This window comes from Trachypithecus francoisi, unplaced genomic scaffold (genome assembly GCF_009764315.1).
Source record: "Trachypithecus francoisi isolate TF-2019V2 unplaced genomic scaffold, Tfra_2.0 Lachesis_group1, whole genome shotgun sequence".
NCBI classification, from domain to species: Eukaryota; Metazoa; Chordata; class Mammalia; order Primates; family Cercopithecidae; genus Trachypithecus; species Trachypithecus francoisi.
This window is the reverse complement of record NW_022681454.1, coordinates 75,087,895-75,106,775: the sequence shown is the minus strand read 5'-3', so window position 1 is coordinate 75,106,775 and position 18,881 is coordinate 75,087,895. Positions and strand designations below refer to the sequence as shown.

At 36.0% G+C, this 18,881-nt stretch overlaps 1 long non-coding RNA gene across 1 annotated transcript; it reads right to left on the bottom strand.

The window, feature by feature from the left end:
• Positions 1 to 202: 202 nt before the first annotated feature.
• On the bottom strand, positions 203 to 11,667 carry LOC117086389. Its single transcript, XR_004438318.1, has 4 exons — positions 11,657 to 11,667; positions 10,374 to 10,384; positions 798 to 803; positions 203 to 326 (listed from the first exon to the last, which is right to left on the bottom strand). It is a non-coding gene; the product is annotated as an uncharacterized LOC117086389 (long non-coding RNA).
• Positions 11,668 to 18,881: the final 7,214 nt, after the last annotated feature.

Genomic DNA, 18,881 nt, shown 5'->3' with positions numbered 1-18,881 from the left:
GATTTGTCAATGATCAGATAGTTGTAGATGTGTGGCGTTATTTCTGAGGCCTCTGTTCTGTTCCATTGGTCTATATATCTGCTTTGCTACCAGTACCATGCTGTTTTTGTTACTGTATTCTTGCAGTATAGTTTGTAGTCAGGTAACCTGATGCCTTCAGCTTTGTTCTTATTGCTAAAGATTGTCTTGACTATATGGGCTCTTTTTTGGTTCCATATGAAATTTAAAGTATTTTCTAATTCTGTGAAGAAGTCAATGGCAGGTTTATGGGGATAGCACTGAGTCTATAAATTATTTTGGACATGGCCATTTTCATGATATTGACTCTTTTAAGAAGTTTTCCAGGTGATTCAGATGAAAACAAAAGATTGAGAAGCAATGATACAAAGTAACCTAGAAAATCCAGTCATCAAATCCATAAGCAAGCCTCAAGGAATACTAGAAAAATGACCCCTTGTTTTCTAGGATTTAGTAGCTAGTTTAGTGATTGGCAGTAGATCTAGTGTGAGTGACTCTTAACCATAGCTGTTCTTTGGAATCACCTAAGGATTTCAGTATTTGCAGGCAAACAACAACAACAACAACAACAACAACAACAACAAAACCTGAGTCACTTCAGAGATTCTCATCTGGAATTCCACCTGGCCTTTGTGATTTTTACAAGCTTCCTGAGTGCTTCTAATATGCAGCCAATTTTAAGAATCATTGCTTTCCCATTCTCACCATCTCCTAATCATCTCAGACGTGAGCATTCGTTGCTACCTGCATGCCAATCCCTGCTATGACTGCAACTCAACTATTCTCTGCTATTAGTATTCTCTCTCTACCACCTCCAATTATACTACTACTTCTGCTTCTTTCATCTTCTCTCACAGTTCAGTGCACAATGCCCCTTTTAGACAAATGCACCATTTTGCACTTCCTTAAATTTGCTTTTTTCCCTCAGGTCTGGCCTATTGATAGTGGCCATTCGCTTGACACTATCTCCTAGTCTAAGCAGATATGAACGAGATCAAAGCTTGTACTATATAGGAAAAACTTCCTGTAGGCCCTTTCCTCAGAGGCTTTTTAGACATGGCAGATATTTGAATGAGTCTTAGGATTTTTTCTCTAAGGTAAATACCCATCTCAAATGTTAACTCCTTCTAAACAAATTTTCCCAGGCTAATTGAGTTTCATTTTTGATGTTCTGAATAAAGTACATTATATTATAGTTATTTTTGAGTGCCTTTTTTTTCTTCTAGCAGATTGTGATCTTGATATCAGGAATGTGTTTTGTTAATATTTTACCTGCTCTGTCCAACTGTCTTCAACATTCACACATCCATACAATTCTCACCTAGATATCTGTCTTCAAAAAAAGTATTATTATAAATAGATGCCAATTTGATGCAGCAGTACATTATTTTCACCGTGATTGTTGACCACTGATGAAAAATAAATGTAACAAAATTTTACTATCACAACTTGCATTAATAAGTAAATTTTAAAACTTTTAAAGGTAAGGAAATATGTCAGTCATGTGTCTGCTGTTAATCAGTTACTACTGTCAATATGTAAGTTACTTTACCTGGGAGTTTCTTAGAAAGGAACATTGTTAGACCCTGTACCAGACCTCCTACATCTGAATCTGTGTTTAACGAGATCCCAAGTGATTCATATGAACTTTGTAACTTGAAAATATTCATTTAAAAAATAATTTTTTTTTTTTTTTCTGAGACGTAGTTTCTCTCTTTTTGCCCAGGCTGGAGTGCAATGGCACAATCTCGGCTCACCGCAACCTCTGCCTCATGGGTTCAAGCAATTCTCCTGCCTCATCCTCCCAAGTAGCTGGGATTACAGGCATGTGCCACCACGCGTGGCTAATTTTGTATTTTTAGTAGAGAGGGGGTTTCTCCATGTTGGTCAGACTGCTCTTGAACTCCCGATCTCCGGTGATCCGCCCACCTCGGCCTCCCAAAGTGCTGGGATTAGAGGTGTGAGCCACCATGCCCGGCTTCATTTAAAATTTCTAAATCTCAAACATGTTATTTGGATTGAGCTACACGTAGGATTTCACGTATATTTTTATGTACATGAATTTCATATATTTATTTTTGATGACCTATTTTAATAAATGCTATTATATTGGATTTGAATTATCTTTTAGACTTTTTCCTTAACTATGATCAAGTCAATAAAAAGAAAATAATACTGAATTTTAACAAATGCAGTAAATTCCATGTCTGTTTAAACATCTTTATTTACTAGAATTTTGCCTTTTGTCTCTCTCCCTTATTTCATACTTGCCACTTCCATAAAACTTAAGTGGTGCAGAGAACATACTTCCCCTTTCAATTTTTGTTTTAATATTAGAGTAGGATTTTACATATATTTTATGTACATGAATTTCATATATATATATTTTGATGACCTATTCTAATAAATACTATTATATTGGATTTAAATTATATTTTAGGTTTTCTCCTTAAGTATGATCAAGTCAATAAAAAGAAAATAATACTGAATGTTAACAAATGCAGTAAATTCCATGTCTGTTTAAACATCTTTATTTAATAAAATCTCTCCTTGTGTCTCTCTCCCTCATTTCACACTTGCCACTTCCATGAAACTTAAGTGGTACAGAGAACATACTTTCCCTTTCAATTTTTATTTTAATATTAGAGCTGCCCAAAGAAAAAATTAGAATTTTTGGCAGTCATACTCTTCTTGTCAGTGAACATCATCAACATAAGCTGGATTGTTTCTGATTAAAGAGATTGTAGAGGGGACTAAAGTATCAGCTGTCTTGTTTGTGAAAATGACTTCCAGGATTTATTCTAACACAGGAATGTCATAGTTTGTGCATGTTTCCAAATATATTATCTGGTCTTATTGGTAAGTTTGTCTCATATTTCACCACTTCTTTGTCAATGTATAACGTCCTGCATTGAGTTTGTTTTCTTTTTTGTTTTCATGTATATTTCCTGAAATTGATAGTGAGCTCCTTAAGAGAAGAAAATTTATGATAGGATCTTCTGTGTCCCCAGCAAGTAGCATAGTACCTAATATGTAGTAAATAATATATTAATATGTGTTGAATGAATGGAATTAAGCATGCAAAGAAAACATAAAGAAAAGAAAAAAAACTAAATCTTTGGATAATTTGTTGGGGCAAGACAATTTTTATGCCAGCTCAGAAATCCCACCAATACCTTAGATAATAAAAAAGAATGACTTTTTTAATAGTGATGAATTTATGTTTTTACTATATACATCCCATGTTATCAAATATGTAAAAACTCAATGTCAAAAAATGCATTCAATGCCTGACAAACCACATGTGGTTCAGTTTATTTTAAAAATGATCTAGAAGACAATGAACTGTTTTTCATTGATATCAGGAACAGGAAATAATATATAAAGGTAATAAACATGGGAGCATTTTGCCAAGATTTATTTTATAAATTGTAAATTCCTACCTAGATAAAAACTTCAACATCCAACCAAAAATAGAGGATTAAATTTTTAGGTATTCTAATCTAGAAATGATTGGTGATAGGGCACAAGGAAAATGCTGCTGAATAAATCCTAGAAAAAGCTAATTAAATAGGATCGTCTGACCATTATGCAGAACCCTGGAGTGAGGGACTAGTTTCAGCTGCAGAAAACCACCTCACCTAATGTCAAGCCCTTTCTCACTGCAACTCATATCAGTGATGCATCTTTCAAGGACTATGAAGATCTGGCCATTGTAACCCAACCAGGGACAACTCTGCCCTTCTAGCTCTAAAACTTCCTGTAGGGTTGTCCAAGGTTGTGAGGCCTGCTTCACAGCTCAACTTCTCTCCCTATCCAATCCCCCTTCCTTTCTTCCCCTTCCTTATCTTTAACATGTGCATAAGAAACTTCTTCTCAATGTCTGCATGTCAGAGAACCCAACCAGCAATAGAAGCCATTACTGTTTTTGTAGAAATCACTGTTAATCAAAAAAGCCAACTTCTGACAATACTGTAGAAAACATTCAACTTAGGACTTATCATTTTAAGGTGCTATATAAGATCAAGGCTATTTTTTTATTACATGAACAACTGTAAGCAATACATATTATCACAATTAAAATGTCTACACAAAACATTCATACTTTAAAATTCATTCTGCATCTTTCTCTTGTTATTTTTTGTACTTTATATTTTTGACAAAACCACATCATCTAATAGGTATTATAATTCAGTCCTAGTTTCTTCTCTCAGCCTTATCACTTTTTAGCAAAATGTAAATTAATATCTTTGTAGTAGCATTTCTTGAGCTGTAAAATTAGGGCCTAGCTAACTTCTTGCCTTTTTAATACAGTTCATAGGAAGTCAAACTTTTGTGCAACTACTTCAAAAATTTTAAAATCTACCTAAGTGCAAGGAGATTTCCTTAATAATGTAGAAAATATCTACTGTTAATGCTCACTTTGAAGGAATCCTAAGTACCATTAAAATATTGTATCTGCTAGGATAATAATGGTTTTCCACAGAAGCTGAATATGAGAATTGAAAGGTAAATTTTAATTAAACTGCGATTTTATTCCTAATTTATTCTACAAGGCCATCATTACCCTAATACCAAAGCCAAACAAAGATAGTACAAGAAAAGGAAATTACAACCAATATTCCTATGAACATTCATGTAAAATTTCTCAGCAAAATACTAGCAAATGGACTTAAACAGCATATTAAAATGATTATATATCACGACCAAGTAGGATTTTTTCCTGGAATGCAAGGATGGTTCAAGGTACAAGAACCAATTGACATAATACACAACATTGACAGTACAAAGAAAAACATAACATGTGATGATCTCGATTGAAATGGAAAAAAACTTGACAAAATTATTCATCCTTTCATGATAAAAAAACACACAACAAAATAGCAATAAAAAAAATAATGATCTTAACATAATAAATAGAAAAGCCCATAGTTCACATTATGATGGTGAAAACTTACAGTATTTACTTAGGATCAATAAGTAACAAGAGAAAAATGCCCATTTTTATAATTTCTATTCAACATAGTAATAGAAATCTTAGCCAGAGCAATTAGGCATTAAAAAAAAAAAAGGCAGTCAAGTTGGAAAGGAAAAAGCAAATTTATCTCTTTTTGCAGATGACATGATCTCATTGATTTATTTTTTAATTTTAATTTATTTACTGTTATTATGCTTTAAGTTCTAGGGTACATGTGCACAATGTGCAGGTTTGTTACATATGTATACATGTGCCATGTTGATTTGCTGCACCCATTAACTCATCATTTACAATGAGCACTTCACCTAATGCTATCCCTCTCCCATCCCCCAATCCCACAACAGGCCCTGATGTGCGATGATCCACCACGCCATGTCCATGTGTTCTCATTGTTCAATTCTCACTTATGAGTGAGAATATGTGGTGATTGGTTTTCTGTCCTTGCGATAGTTTGCTGAGAATGGTGGTTTCCGGCTTCATCCATGTCCCTACAGAGGACATGAACTCATCCATTTTTATGGCTGCATAGTATTCCATGGTGTATATGTGCCACATTGTCTCAATGCAGTCTATCATTGATGGACATTTGGGTTGGTTCCAAGTCTTTGCTATTGTGAATAGTGCTGCAATAAACATACATGTGCATGTTTCTTTATAGTAGCATGATTCGAAACCCTTTGGGTATACACTCAGAAATGGGATGGCAGGGTCAATTGGTATTTCTAGTTCTAGATCCTTGAGGAATCACCACACTGTCTTCCACAATGGCTGAACTAGTTTACACTCCCACCAACAGTGTAACAGTGTTCCTATTTCTCTACATCCTCTCCAACATCTGCTGTTTCCTGATTTTTAATGATTGCCATTCTAACTGGTGTGAAATGGTATACATTGTGGTTTTGATTTGCATTTCTCTGATGGTGAGTGATGAGCATTTTTTCATGTGCCTGTTGGCTGCATAAATGTCTTCTTTTGAGAAGTGTCTGTTCATATCCTTTGCCCACTTTTTTGAAGGGGATGAGTTTTTCTTGTAAATTTGTAAAAAGCAGGGACAATTTGACTTCCTCTTTTCCTAAATGAATACCCTTTATTTCTTTCTCCTGCCTGATTGCCCTGGCCAGAACTTCCAATACTATGTTGAATAGGAGTGGTGAGAGAGGGCATCCCCTGTCTTGTGCCAGATTTCAAAGGGAATTCTTCCAGTTTTTGCACATTGAGTATAATATTGGCTGTGCGTTTGTCATAGATAACTGTTATTATTTTGAGATATGTCCCATCAATACATAATTTAGTGAGAGTTTTTAGCATGAAGGGCTGTTGAATTTTGTCAATGGCCTTTTCTGCATCTATTGAGATAATAGTGTGGTTTTTGTCTTTGGTTCTGTTTATACGCTGGATTACATTTATTGATTTGCATATGTTGAACCAGACTTGCAACCCAGGGATGAAGCCCACTTGATCACGGTGGATAAGCTTTTTGATGTGCTGCTGGATTCAGTTTGCCAGGATTTTATTGAGGATTTTTGCATCAATGTTCATCAGGGATATTGGTCTAAAATTCTCTTTTTTTGTTTTCTGTCTGCCAGCCTTTGGTATCACGATGATGCTGGCCTCATAAACTGAGTTAGGGAGGATTCCCTCTTTTTCTATTGATTGGAATAGTTTCACAAGAAATGGTACCAGCTCCTCCTTGTACCTCTGGTAGAACTCGGGTGTGAATCCATCTGGTTCCGGACTTTTTTTTGGTTGTCAGGCTATTAATTGTTGCTTCAATTTCAGAGCCTGTCATTGGTCTATTCAGGATTTCAACTTCTTCCTGGTTTAGTCTTGGGAGGGTGTATGTGTTCAGGAATTTGTCCATTTCTTCCAGATTTTCTAGTTTATTTGCGTAGAGGTGTTTATAGTGTTCTATGATGGTAGTTTGTATTTCTGTGGGATTGGTGGTGATATCCACTTTACCATTTTTTTATTACATCTATTTGATTCTTCTCTCGTTTCTTCTTTATTAGTCTTGCTAGCAGCCTATCAATTTTGTTGATCTCTTCAAAAAATCAACTCCTGCATTCATTGATGTTTTGAAGAGTTTTTTGTGTCTCTGTCTCCTTCAGTTTTGCTCTGTTCTTAGTTATTTTTTTGCCTTCTGCTAGCTTTTGAACATGTTTGCTCTTGTTTCTCTTATTCTTTTCATTGTGATGTTAGAGTGTCAATTTTAGATCTTTCCTGTTTTGTCTTATGGGCATTTAGTGCTATAAATTTCTCTCTACACACTGCTTTAAATGTGTCTCAGAGATTCTGGTATGTTGTGTCTTTGTTCTCATTGGTTTCAAAGAACATCTTTATTTCTGCCTTCATTTCATTATGTACCCAGTACTCATTCAGGAACAGGTTGTTCAGTTTTCATGTAGTTGAGCGGTTTGGAGTGAGTTTCTTAATCCTGAATTTTAGTTTGATTGCACTGTGGTCTGAGAGACAGTTTATTATAATTTCTATTCTTTGCATTTGCTTAGGGGTGCTTTACATCCAACTATGTGGTCAACTTTGGAATAAGTGTGATGTGGTGCTGAGAAGAATATATTCTGTTGATTTGAGGTGGAGAGTTTTGTAGATGTCTATTAGGTTGACTTGGTGCAGAGCGGAGTTCAATTCCTGGATATCGTTGTTAACTTTCTGTCTCGTTCATCTGTCTAATGTTGACAGTGGGGTGTTAAAGTCTCCCATTATTATTTTTTGGGAGTCTAAGTCTCTTTGCAGGTCTCTAAGGACTTGCTTTATGAATCTAGGTGCTCCTGCATTGGGTGCATATATATTTAGGAGAGTTAGCTCTTCTTGTTGAACTGATCACTTTATTATTATGTAATGACCTTTTTGTCTCTTTTGATCTTTGTTGGTTTAAAGTCTGTTTTATCGGAGACTGGGATTGCAATCCCTGCTTTTTTTTTTTTTTCTTTCCATTTGCTTGGTAGATCTTCCTTCACCCCTTTATTTTGAGCCTATGTGTGTCTTGCATGTGAGATGGGTCTCATGAATACAGCATACTGATGGGTCTTGACTCTTTATCCAACTGCCAGTCTGTGTCTTTTAACTGGTGGCATTTAGCCAATTTGCATTTAAGGTTAATATTTTTATATGTGAATTTGATTCTGTCATTATGATGTTAGCTGGTTATTTTGCCCATTAGTTGATGCAGTTTCTTCTGAGGTTCAATGGTCTTTACAATTTGGCATGTTTTCGCAGTGGCTTGTACTGGTTGTTCCTTTCTATGTTTAGTGCTTCCTTCAGGAGCTCTTGTAAGGCAAGCCTCATGGTGACAAAATCCAAAATCTCTCAACATTTGCTTGTCTATAAAGGATTTTATTTCTCCTTCACTTATGAAGCTTAATTTGGCTGGATATGAACAATGGGAGACTTTAACACCCCACTGCCAATGTTAGACAGATCAACAAGACAGAAGGTTAACAAGGATATCCGGGACTTGAACTCAACTCTGCACCAAGCAGACCTAAGAGACATCTACAGAACTCTCCACCCCAAATCAACAGAATATACATTCTTCTTAGCACCACATCACACTTATTCCAAAATTGACCACATAGTTGGAAGTAAAGCACTCCTCAGCAAATGTAAAAGAACATAAATCACAACAAAGTGTCTTTCAGATCACAGTGCAATCTTATTAGAACTCAGCATTAAGAAACTCACTCAAAACCACACAACTACATGGAAACTGAACAATCTGTTCCTGAATTACTACTGGGTAAATAAAAAATGACTACTGGGTAATGAACGCAGAAATAAAGATGTTCTTTGAAACCAATGAGAACAAAGACACAACATACCAGAATCTCTGAGACACATTTAAAGCAGTGTGTAGAGGGAAATTTATAGCACTAAATGCCCATAAGACAAAGCAGGAAAGATCTAAAATTGACACCCTAACATCACAGTGAAAAGAACTAGAGAAGCAAGAGCAAACAAATTAAAAAGGTAGCCGAAGGCAAGAAATAACTAAGATCAGAGCAGAACTGAAGGAGATAGAGATACAAAAACCATTCAAAAAACCAGTGAATGCAGGAGGTGGTTTTTTGAAAAGATCAACAAAATTGATAGACTGCTAGCAAGACTAATAAAGAAGAAAAGAGAGAAGAATCAAATGGTGCAATAAAAAATGATAAAGGGCACTACCAATCTCACAGAAATACAAACTACCATCAGAGAATACTATAAACACCTCTATGCAAATAAACTAGAAAATCTGGAAGAAATGGACAAATTCCTGGACACATACACCCTCCCAAGACTAAACCAGGAAGAAGTTGAATTCCTGAATAGACCAATAACAGGCTCCGAAATTGAGGCAATAATTAATAACCTACCAACCAAAAAAGTTCCAGGACTTGACGGATTCACAGCCAAATTCTACCAGAGATACAAAGAGGAGCTGGTGCCATCCCTTCTGACACTATTTCAATCAATAGAAAAGAGGTAATCCTCCCTAACTCATTTTATGAGGCCAGCATTATACTGATATGAAAGCCTGTCAGAGACACACACACACACAAATAATTTTAGACCAATATCCCAGATGAACATTGATGCAAAAGTCCTCAGTGAAACAAAGGCAGACCAAATCCAGCAGCACATCAAAAAGCTTATCCATCAAGATCAAGACAGTTTCCTCCCTGGAATGCAAGGCTGGTTTAACATACACAAATCAATAAACGTAATCCACCACATAAACAGAACTAAAGACAAAAACCACTTGATTATCTCAATAGACGCAGAAAACACCTCAGACACAATTCAACAGCCTTTCACGCTAAAAACTCTCACTAAACTAGGTATTCATGGAACATATCTCAAAATAATAAGAGCTATTTATGCCAAAACCACAGTCAATATTATACTCAATGGGTTAAAAATTGGAAACATTCCCTTTGAAAACTGGCATAAGACAGGGATGCCCTCTCTCACCACTCTTATTCAATATAGTGTTGGAAGTTCTGACCAAGGCAATCAGGAAAGTGAAAGAAATAAAGTGTATTCAATTAGGAAAAGTGGAAGTCAAATTGTCCCTGTTTGTGGATGACATGATTGTGTATTTAGAAAACCCCAACATCCAACCCCAAATCTCCTTAGGCTGATAAGCAACTTCACCAAAGTCTCAGGATACAAAATCAATGTGCAAAAGTCACAAGCATTCTTATACACCAATAACAGACAAACAGAGAGCCAAATCATGAGTGAACTCCTATTCACAATTGCTTCAAAGAAAATATAATGCCTAGGAATCTAACTTACAAGAGATGTGAAGGGTCTCTTCAAGGAGAACTACAAACCACTGCTCAGTGAAATAAAAGAGGACAGAAACAAATGTAACAACATTCCATGCTCATGGATAAGAAGAATCAATGTTGTGAGAATGGCCACACTGCCCAAGGTAATTTATAGATTCAATACTATCCCCATCAAGCTACCAATGAGTTTCTTCACAGAAATGAAAGCATTAAAGTTCATATGGAACCAAAAAAGAGCCTGCATTGCCAAGACAATCTTCAGCAAAAAGAAAAAAGCTGGAGGTATCATGCTACCTGACTTCAAACTATACTACAAGGCTACAGTAACCAAAACAGCATGGTACTGGTACCAAAACAGAGATGTAGACCAATGGAACAGAACAGAGCCCTCAGAAATAATACCACACATCTGCAACCATCTGATCTTTGACAAACCTGACAAAAACAAGAAATAGGGAAAGGATTCCCTATTTAATAAATGGTGCTGGGAAAACTGGCTAGCCATATATAGAAAGCTGAAATTGAAACTGGATCCCTTCCTTACACCTTATACAAAAATTAATTCAAGATGGATTGAAGACTTAAATGTTAGACCTAAAACCATAAAATCTCTAGAAGAAAACCTAGGCAATACCATCTAGGACATAGGCATGGGCAAACACTTCATGACTAAAACACTAAAAGCAATGGCAACAAAAGCCAAAACAGACAAATGGGATCTAATTGAACTAAATAGCTTCTGCACAGCAAATATACTACCATCAGAGTGAACAGGCAACCTACAGAATGGGAGAAAACTTTTGCAATCTACTCATCTGACAAAGGGCTAGTATCCAGAATCTACAAATAACTCAATCAAATTTATGAGAAAAAAAAAAAAAAAACAAACATCAAAAAGTAAGCGAAGGATATGAACAGACACTTCTCAAAAGAAGACATTTATGCAGCCAACAGGCACATGAAAAAATGCTCATTATCACTCACCATCAGAGAAATGCAAAACAAAACCACAATGGGATACCATCTCACACCAGTTAGAATTGTGATCATTAAAAGATCAGGAAACAACAGATACTGGAGAGGATGTGGAGAAATAGGAACACTTTTACACTGTTGGTGGGGGTGTAAACTGGTTCAACCATTGTGAAAGACGGTGTGGTGATTCGTCAAGGATCTAGAACTAGAAATACCATTTGACCCAACCATCCCATTGCTGGGTATATACCCAAAGGATTACAAATCATGCTACTATAAAGAAACATGCACACACATGTTTATTGCGGCACTATTCACAATAGCAAAGACTTGCAACTAACCCAAATGTCCATCAGTGATAGACTGCATTGAGAAAATGTGGCACATATACACCATGGAATACTATGCAGCCAAAAAAAGGATGAGTTCATGTCCTTTGTAGGGACATGGATGAAGCTGGAAACCATCATTCTCAGCAAACTATTACAAGGACAGAAAACCAAACACCGCATGTTCTCACTCATAGGTGGGAATTGAAGAATGAGAACACTTGGACCCCTGAAGGGAACATCACACACCGGGGCCTGTCAGTGGGTGGAGGAGGGGGGAGGGATTGCATTAGGAGATAAACCTAATGTAAATGACAAGTTAATGGGTGCAGCACACCAACATGGCACATGTATACATATGTAACAAACCTGCACATTGTGCACATGTACCCTAGAAGTTGAAGTATAATAATAATAATAAAAAAATTAAGTTGAGGATAAAAAAAAGAATTTCCATTTAATTTGCATTTGAAAAGAATTTCCAGCTTCTCTTTAAAGTTAGTAGCCTGGTAAGAGAACATCCCTATTTTTATGTAGTGAAAACTGCTTGAGACTTGTAGTAGCCATCCTCTTAAGTGAAGTGTTACGTCATCCACCACACCATAATTTTCACCATTTCCTCATCTCTCTGTATGTCTCAATTGGAGACTCAGTTCCTATTTGCCATCTTATATACTTTTTTATTTATGTACATATACTCCAGGACCTCTAGACATTTGAATTTCCAACTTTGACCCAAAACTTGTTACTCAGTGCCACCATCACTCATGACATTGCCATTTACATTACCAACGTTGTAGTCTCATCAATCTAATTACTAATACCTAAAATGGATTTACATATTTTTTGTATTATTTATGTCTATTATTATTTCCTAGGCTAGCTTTTTCTCAACTGTGTTCTTCAAATAATTAGTTCATGTAGATATTCATAGATGTTTCTCTAGAGCAGAGGAAGATAAATATACTTGGAAAAAATGAGGAAGAGAAGCAGTCTGTAGAATTTGCTAACTTGCTAAACCATAAAAAACTTTGGCATAATTCCTTATAAATTCTTATCAATGAGAAAGGGCTTTCAGTTCATCTTATCCAATTCCTTACTTTACAGTTGAGGAGCCTGAGGTCTGATAAGGATAACGAATGTCCTACCATTCTCATATTTGTAATGATATTGACTGCATTTTTGATGACCTTCTAGGCTTATGCTCTTCAAACAACACAACCTTAGTGTGCTTCAACTCTTATCTTTTTCAACCTATCAGCTGCATCATGAAGTGAAGCCTTACCCCACTTGCTACCCTGCCTGGAGAGGAGAAAACCATTTTAACAATATTTGGTCTAACAGAATACTCACATTTAACCATACTGTCCTTGACACATTACTCTACCTAACACAATGCTTTACCTAACACAATTAACTATACTCATCTAACACATTACTCTAACTAACACAATACTCTGCCTAACACATCTGAAGAGTGATGTGGACTAGAGAGGAAGAGGGGTCACTAATACAATCACAAATCACCTGGAGGAGATGTTTATACATATCCTGTTCCTGGATCTTCTAATAGGCACACTCATTCCTGAAGTTTCTTATATTCTCTTGAGGGTGCATGGCCATAAACATATTTAGGCATTTTTTTATTATTACCAGACATGAGTATTTTGTCTAAAGAAACATTTGCTAAAGATATCCAATTCCCTTTGTCTTTGAAATAAGGATCTTTGAATCAAATGTTTCCTTCTCCTAAAACACAGTGTAGCAGATGGCAGATAGATGGCTTTTGGGCCTAATATTCAGTAGAAGAATCAACGTCCAGACCAAGTTTGGTTTATGAGTGACGTTAGAATTTACACTGAGCTGTTAAATTAGAGTTTTTCTCTTTGAAAATAGGTTCTGCAATTTCACAATTGTATTTGAAGGAGTACATCAGAAAGCATATGTAAAAAACTCAATATGGAATAGTTCCTCTCTAAATGCTGTTTCCTTTCACTTGCCAGTTAGAATGATTAATGAAATAAGCCACTGTTCATTTCCTCATGGGAGGAAGAGGTTGAGGATTAGGGCAGTTCTTTCCTGAGAAAGTATTGCACTGCTCTTGGATGAAGCGTTATTTGCCCCGTAAATGATGACTTGTTGCTTTAGCAGTTCTGTAGGGGAGAGGAGGTCTTGGTTCCTCTCAGCAGTCCATATCAATCCCTATGCCTGGGTGATAGAATGTTGTGGGACATAAATATCGCAGAGTTGGTGTTGCTCTATTATTTACTCCTTCTGTAGAGAAACATGGATCAAATTCACCATATCTGTACTGGTGATTTATTATTCCATTTTATTATTTTACAAGAGGATTAATGATTGAGGTAGCCTCTTCAGCTATTGAACAAATAAAGATATATGCTACTTTGTCATTTCATTACACCCAAATAATTTGAAGTCTCTAGTGTTACCTTGGATTTAAGGTAGCTTCAAGCAGGAGGTTCCAAAAATCCCTAAGTGTTTTGACTGAGGGGATCTTTTCTAGAGAGTTTTCTTTTCTTTTTTTTTTTTTAAGTAATAATGTTTGGAACTCTAAATGCTGATGTTTAAAGCTTATAAATTAGTCATGTTAGCGGAAGTACTTTTAGGCAAAAATACTCTGGAATTCTGATCTCCTGAAAAGTAAATACTGTTTCCATGTGAGGGAATAGAAGAAGAACTGGAGAAGTCTCACTTCCCCCTGTCCCTGAGAAGCCTCCTTGGGAAACCAAAATCTACAACGAAATAGTGAAGTAGCCACCTCCTGTCCTTTAGATGGTACCTTTATCTCAGCACTCAATGGGCCTACGGGTTTTCTTGTTGTTTTTGACACGATGCCTAATACATCTGGGGTGGGATACTAAACATTGATCAAAGTTGCCTTTTAGCGTGGCCTCTATATCTACTCCTTGGTCTTAGAGTTGTTTGGGTGCTCCTTTTTCTATTGAATCTATCAACCACTTTCTGGTTTCTCTTCTTTCGTTGTCTATTTTGAATTTAATGGTGAACCTTTTCAACTGCACTTTTACTAACGTTATCAATTCCCTTGTCCCTAGGTAAGGGCTGTAATTCTTTTTTTTTTTTTTCTGTTTCTACACCTGAAATTTTGTCAGATGTTACAAAACAAGCAAACACACACCATGACTTTGTGGACTATTGCCACTAAATATTTATCTTTCAGCTTCAACTGAACCAAGCTCAGACCATGTGTCATTTACATGCACTGTTCAGGACTTTTATCATTTTTCTTAACCAGATACTAACTTTCACCATACTCTTCAGTCATGCTCCATGTGACAATTTGCACTCAGTGCAACCCGAATGCCTTAGAAATGCAGCTGGGTCTAGCACACAAAACAGCTCTTAACCTACTGCTGGGGGACAAAGACAGACACACGCCCTATTAGTATTTTTATAAAGCATATGAGAATATTTAAAAAATAGATAAATAAAAGTGTATGAAAATTAGTAATGTAAAATGCTTTTAAAAATGTCTTCGGGGTGCTCTTTTTTGCTTTTCCATATCCTCCACTATCTACAAATATAGAAACACCTATTTTTACCTTCTTCTATAATTTCAGATATGGCAGACTTGAGATCTTTATCGTTTTAAATCCAGCAACCTCTGGAGCTAGAAAGAAAACAGTTCCTCTGTCTCTTATATCTTTCCCGGCTGCTCTCTCCTGGCTCCTCTTTGTTTATAAACATATTCAAGTGTTTCTCATCCCTCAGAAAACTCTGCTTATATAATCTATTTCCTTTGTTAGTTATCATTTAATTCCTTTTTCCCTGTATCATCCAAATATTTTGAAAAGGTTGTTAACAGGCATTTCTATCTTTTCCTTCACTCTCCAATCCATCATAACTTGGTTCTTGTTCTTAGCACACTTCTAAAATGGTCTTCTTCAAATCCTCAATGATTACTAACTTCTAGGTTCAAAAGACAGCTCTCATATTTGAGACTTTCAGTCACAATATCTAGGATAACGCTCATATTAACAAGAACTTACATTCACTTGCATTTTCTCATATGCTTTGATTATATTATGCATCTTACATTTGTTATTTCATTCAATCCCCAGAGTGACTGTATGAGAGACTTACTATTGTTATTCTCATTTTATTGACAAGGATACTGGGAATCAGAGAGATTAGTCAACTACACAGTCACACTGTTGGGAAGTGGCAAGAGAGATCTGAACCTGGATTTTTAAAAAACTCTCCATCGCCTTGTGATTTGGAGCACCACACTCTTCTTGTCCCATTGATATTTTGACTTTGCCATTTCTGTCTTCTTAGCACATTCTTTTTTATCGACCCTTCAAAACATTGGTTCTTAACCCTTTTTACACAACAGAATTAACTGAAGATATTGTTAAGTCCATGAATGTCATGTTCTTACCCTAAACACTGAATCAGAATATCCAGGGTTGGGGCCTAGGACTCTGCATTTAAACTCCCATGATGATTTATATACACAGTATACTTCAAAAGCTATTGCTACCCTATCTTTATAATAATCTTATCTAGCTTCGTAATTACACCTGCCACCTATAAAGTGATATTCACAAATATGTTTCCTGGCACAAAGAATCTCCCTTTGTTTTTTTCTTTCCCCAATTTCTGGAGTTCAAAATCTTTCTACCTGTTAGATAACTGAAACTCCATTTCCTGCAGAAAATGCATCTTCTTTGCCCTGTAACTCTCAGATAAGCCAGGATATAAATCACTCTTTATCTAATTGCTCAGATAATTTCCTTTGCCCGTAAGGCAATGTTTAAGGCTCATAACATGGTATGCATATTCCATGATAATCTGTCCTTCTAATCTTTAGTTTCTTTTCTTAGTAGTTCATAACCCAGAATTTACTCTTCATGTTTCTGGAGTACATGTAGTTCCTTCTTTACATACACACTGTCTTCTGCCTCTTTTGTCTTTATGCTGCTGTCTGTCTGGAATGATTGTCCTCTCAACTTTAGCCTGTCTTACTTCCTTCAGAATTTTGTAGGTACTGCTTCTTCCTGGAGTTCTCTATTAACCCCTTTTTTCCATGAGCTACACATTTTGGTTAGATGTGCCTCCTCTATGTTGCCATAGTACCCTGCATATACATTTATATAATATTTGTGACATTTTCTTATGGTCTGTTTTATTTCAGGTGAAAAAACTGATAGCTTCAAGTACAGGACTGTATCTTATATATCACTGCATCCATAGCACCTCACTACCTTGCAGAGAGTGGACCTAAGTAAATATTTTGAATAATAGTTTGAAGAATATGCAAATATTGTTATCAATACTAATAACAACAACTCTTTATGGAATGCCTTGTAAGTACTAAGCATTAAGTAACTATTTCCTTTAGTCCTCACTATAAATCTATAGGACAGATATGATTTCAATATTCAGGGGAGGAAAAGAAGGCTTCAGATGTTAGGGAAGTCTTTTCAAGGCTACATAGACATGTGGCAAAGCCAAGCTTTGAACTCGTGTGTGTTGTCACCACATCTGCACCTTTTCTTTGAACACTTGGTGGAATTCCTTCTGCTGCATGACTATCCCTCACACTCGCCACTTCTGATCAGCTTTCTAGTTTCTGGCAGGATGGAAGCTCCACTTAGATTGTAGCCTACTTGAATAATGTTGGCTTCATATATACCTCTTGTAAACCTCTTCTCTGAGAATTCCACTGCAAAAATATTGGCCATCATGGGAATATGGTGCCACTAATTGCTGCTACTCTGTTGTGCGTTGAATTGAAATAATGATGTTTTCTGGCACACTGCTGTAAGCTGCAACCAAGCCTGAGCAGCCCAAGCCATTGTTTGCTGTTTTCCTCTTAGAGGTTAGATTTGGATTTGAGTCAGTTTCTCAGACTTGATCGGACAAGACCCTGCCTTATACCTTTTTCTTACTGAACCATGAAATTCAGCTCTCAATGGGCTTAAACATGTTGCAATTGTGACAAGTTCAAGTTCTGACTGATAAGGTGAACAAATATAATTTAGAATGGGTGATGATGAAATAATATAGTGGAAGGATTTATGACTACTAAGGGAACACAGAGAAACAGCCCTTTGTTTTTGCTATGGAAAGGTTGTCAGAGACATACTCCTAGATTAAGTGAATTTTGAGCTGGCTTCTAATTTTATAAATTTTATAAATGTACTTTTAGTTTCTGGGAAATTGGAATCATGGCAGAAGTGCTGTATTTTCTTAAAAAAAAAAGGAACTGATTGTTTTATTGTTATCTTCTTTAAAACCATGATTGTTTATTCATCGTTCAGCTGTCATATCAAATAATCCTTAATAGTGTCAACAAAATGAACAACTCCAGGTGCATCATCAACATTGTATTCTATTTCATTTAATTATTTTGGCCACTACTATCTCCACAATGCTAACATTATTCATATTGAATGCTATATAAATGTCACCCCTTGGAATTGGGCAAAATCATTGCCTGGTTGAAAGCAACCAATAGAGACATCCATAGAACCTCGGGTATGTAGCCAGTCCTGGGCTTGGTTCCCCATAGTTTGGAGGATACAAAAACAAGTGTTATATCTGCTTTCCTGAATCAAGAATTTTTAATCAAGTTTATAAAAACAAAACTTTCATGTGTGTGGGACAAAGGGTGATGAACTGTATTCTGTAAATAGGCACTTTATTGTTAGACATGATGGAAATTGCTAGATTGGTTGAAGTCAATGTAAACTAGAATAGTCTAGTAAATCTTTTGAAAATGGGGTAAGGCATAGACAATCAGGAAAAGGATTCAAGTAATGCACTACAAACTAAGGCATAACATATGAAAGTATGCAAATAATACTAAAATCCAGAGACTTTAGAAAATCTCTCAGATTTGTTTGTGGTCAGCAGAGGATGCTAAGAAATGGTCTCTCTCCTAACCAAATCTAATGAAATCAGTGTGTTATGTGCTTGTTTTTCTTTTACCATTTAATATCTTCCTGTCTCATAAATAGTATCCAGGTTTTGATAAAGAACTATCACCCACGGGCATTAAGGCAAACCAAGTAAACATTTATAAGAAGTAGTTAGTTCCTTTCTTCCTGGCCTTGATTTTATTTACTCAATTAATTATTTAATCGTAACAAGGAACATAGCCTCCCTGTGCTCTCTTCATCCCTTTGCAGTAATCAGCAGTGAAGGGAGGCAGTGCAGTAAATGGGCTCTGTACAGAGGGATAAGAGAATCATGAATAACGGTTGTTTTAAGTACCATGAATAGAACAGCAGCAGCTTAGTA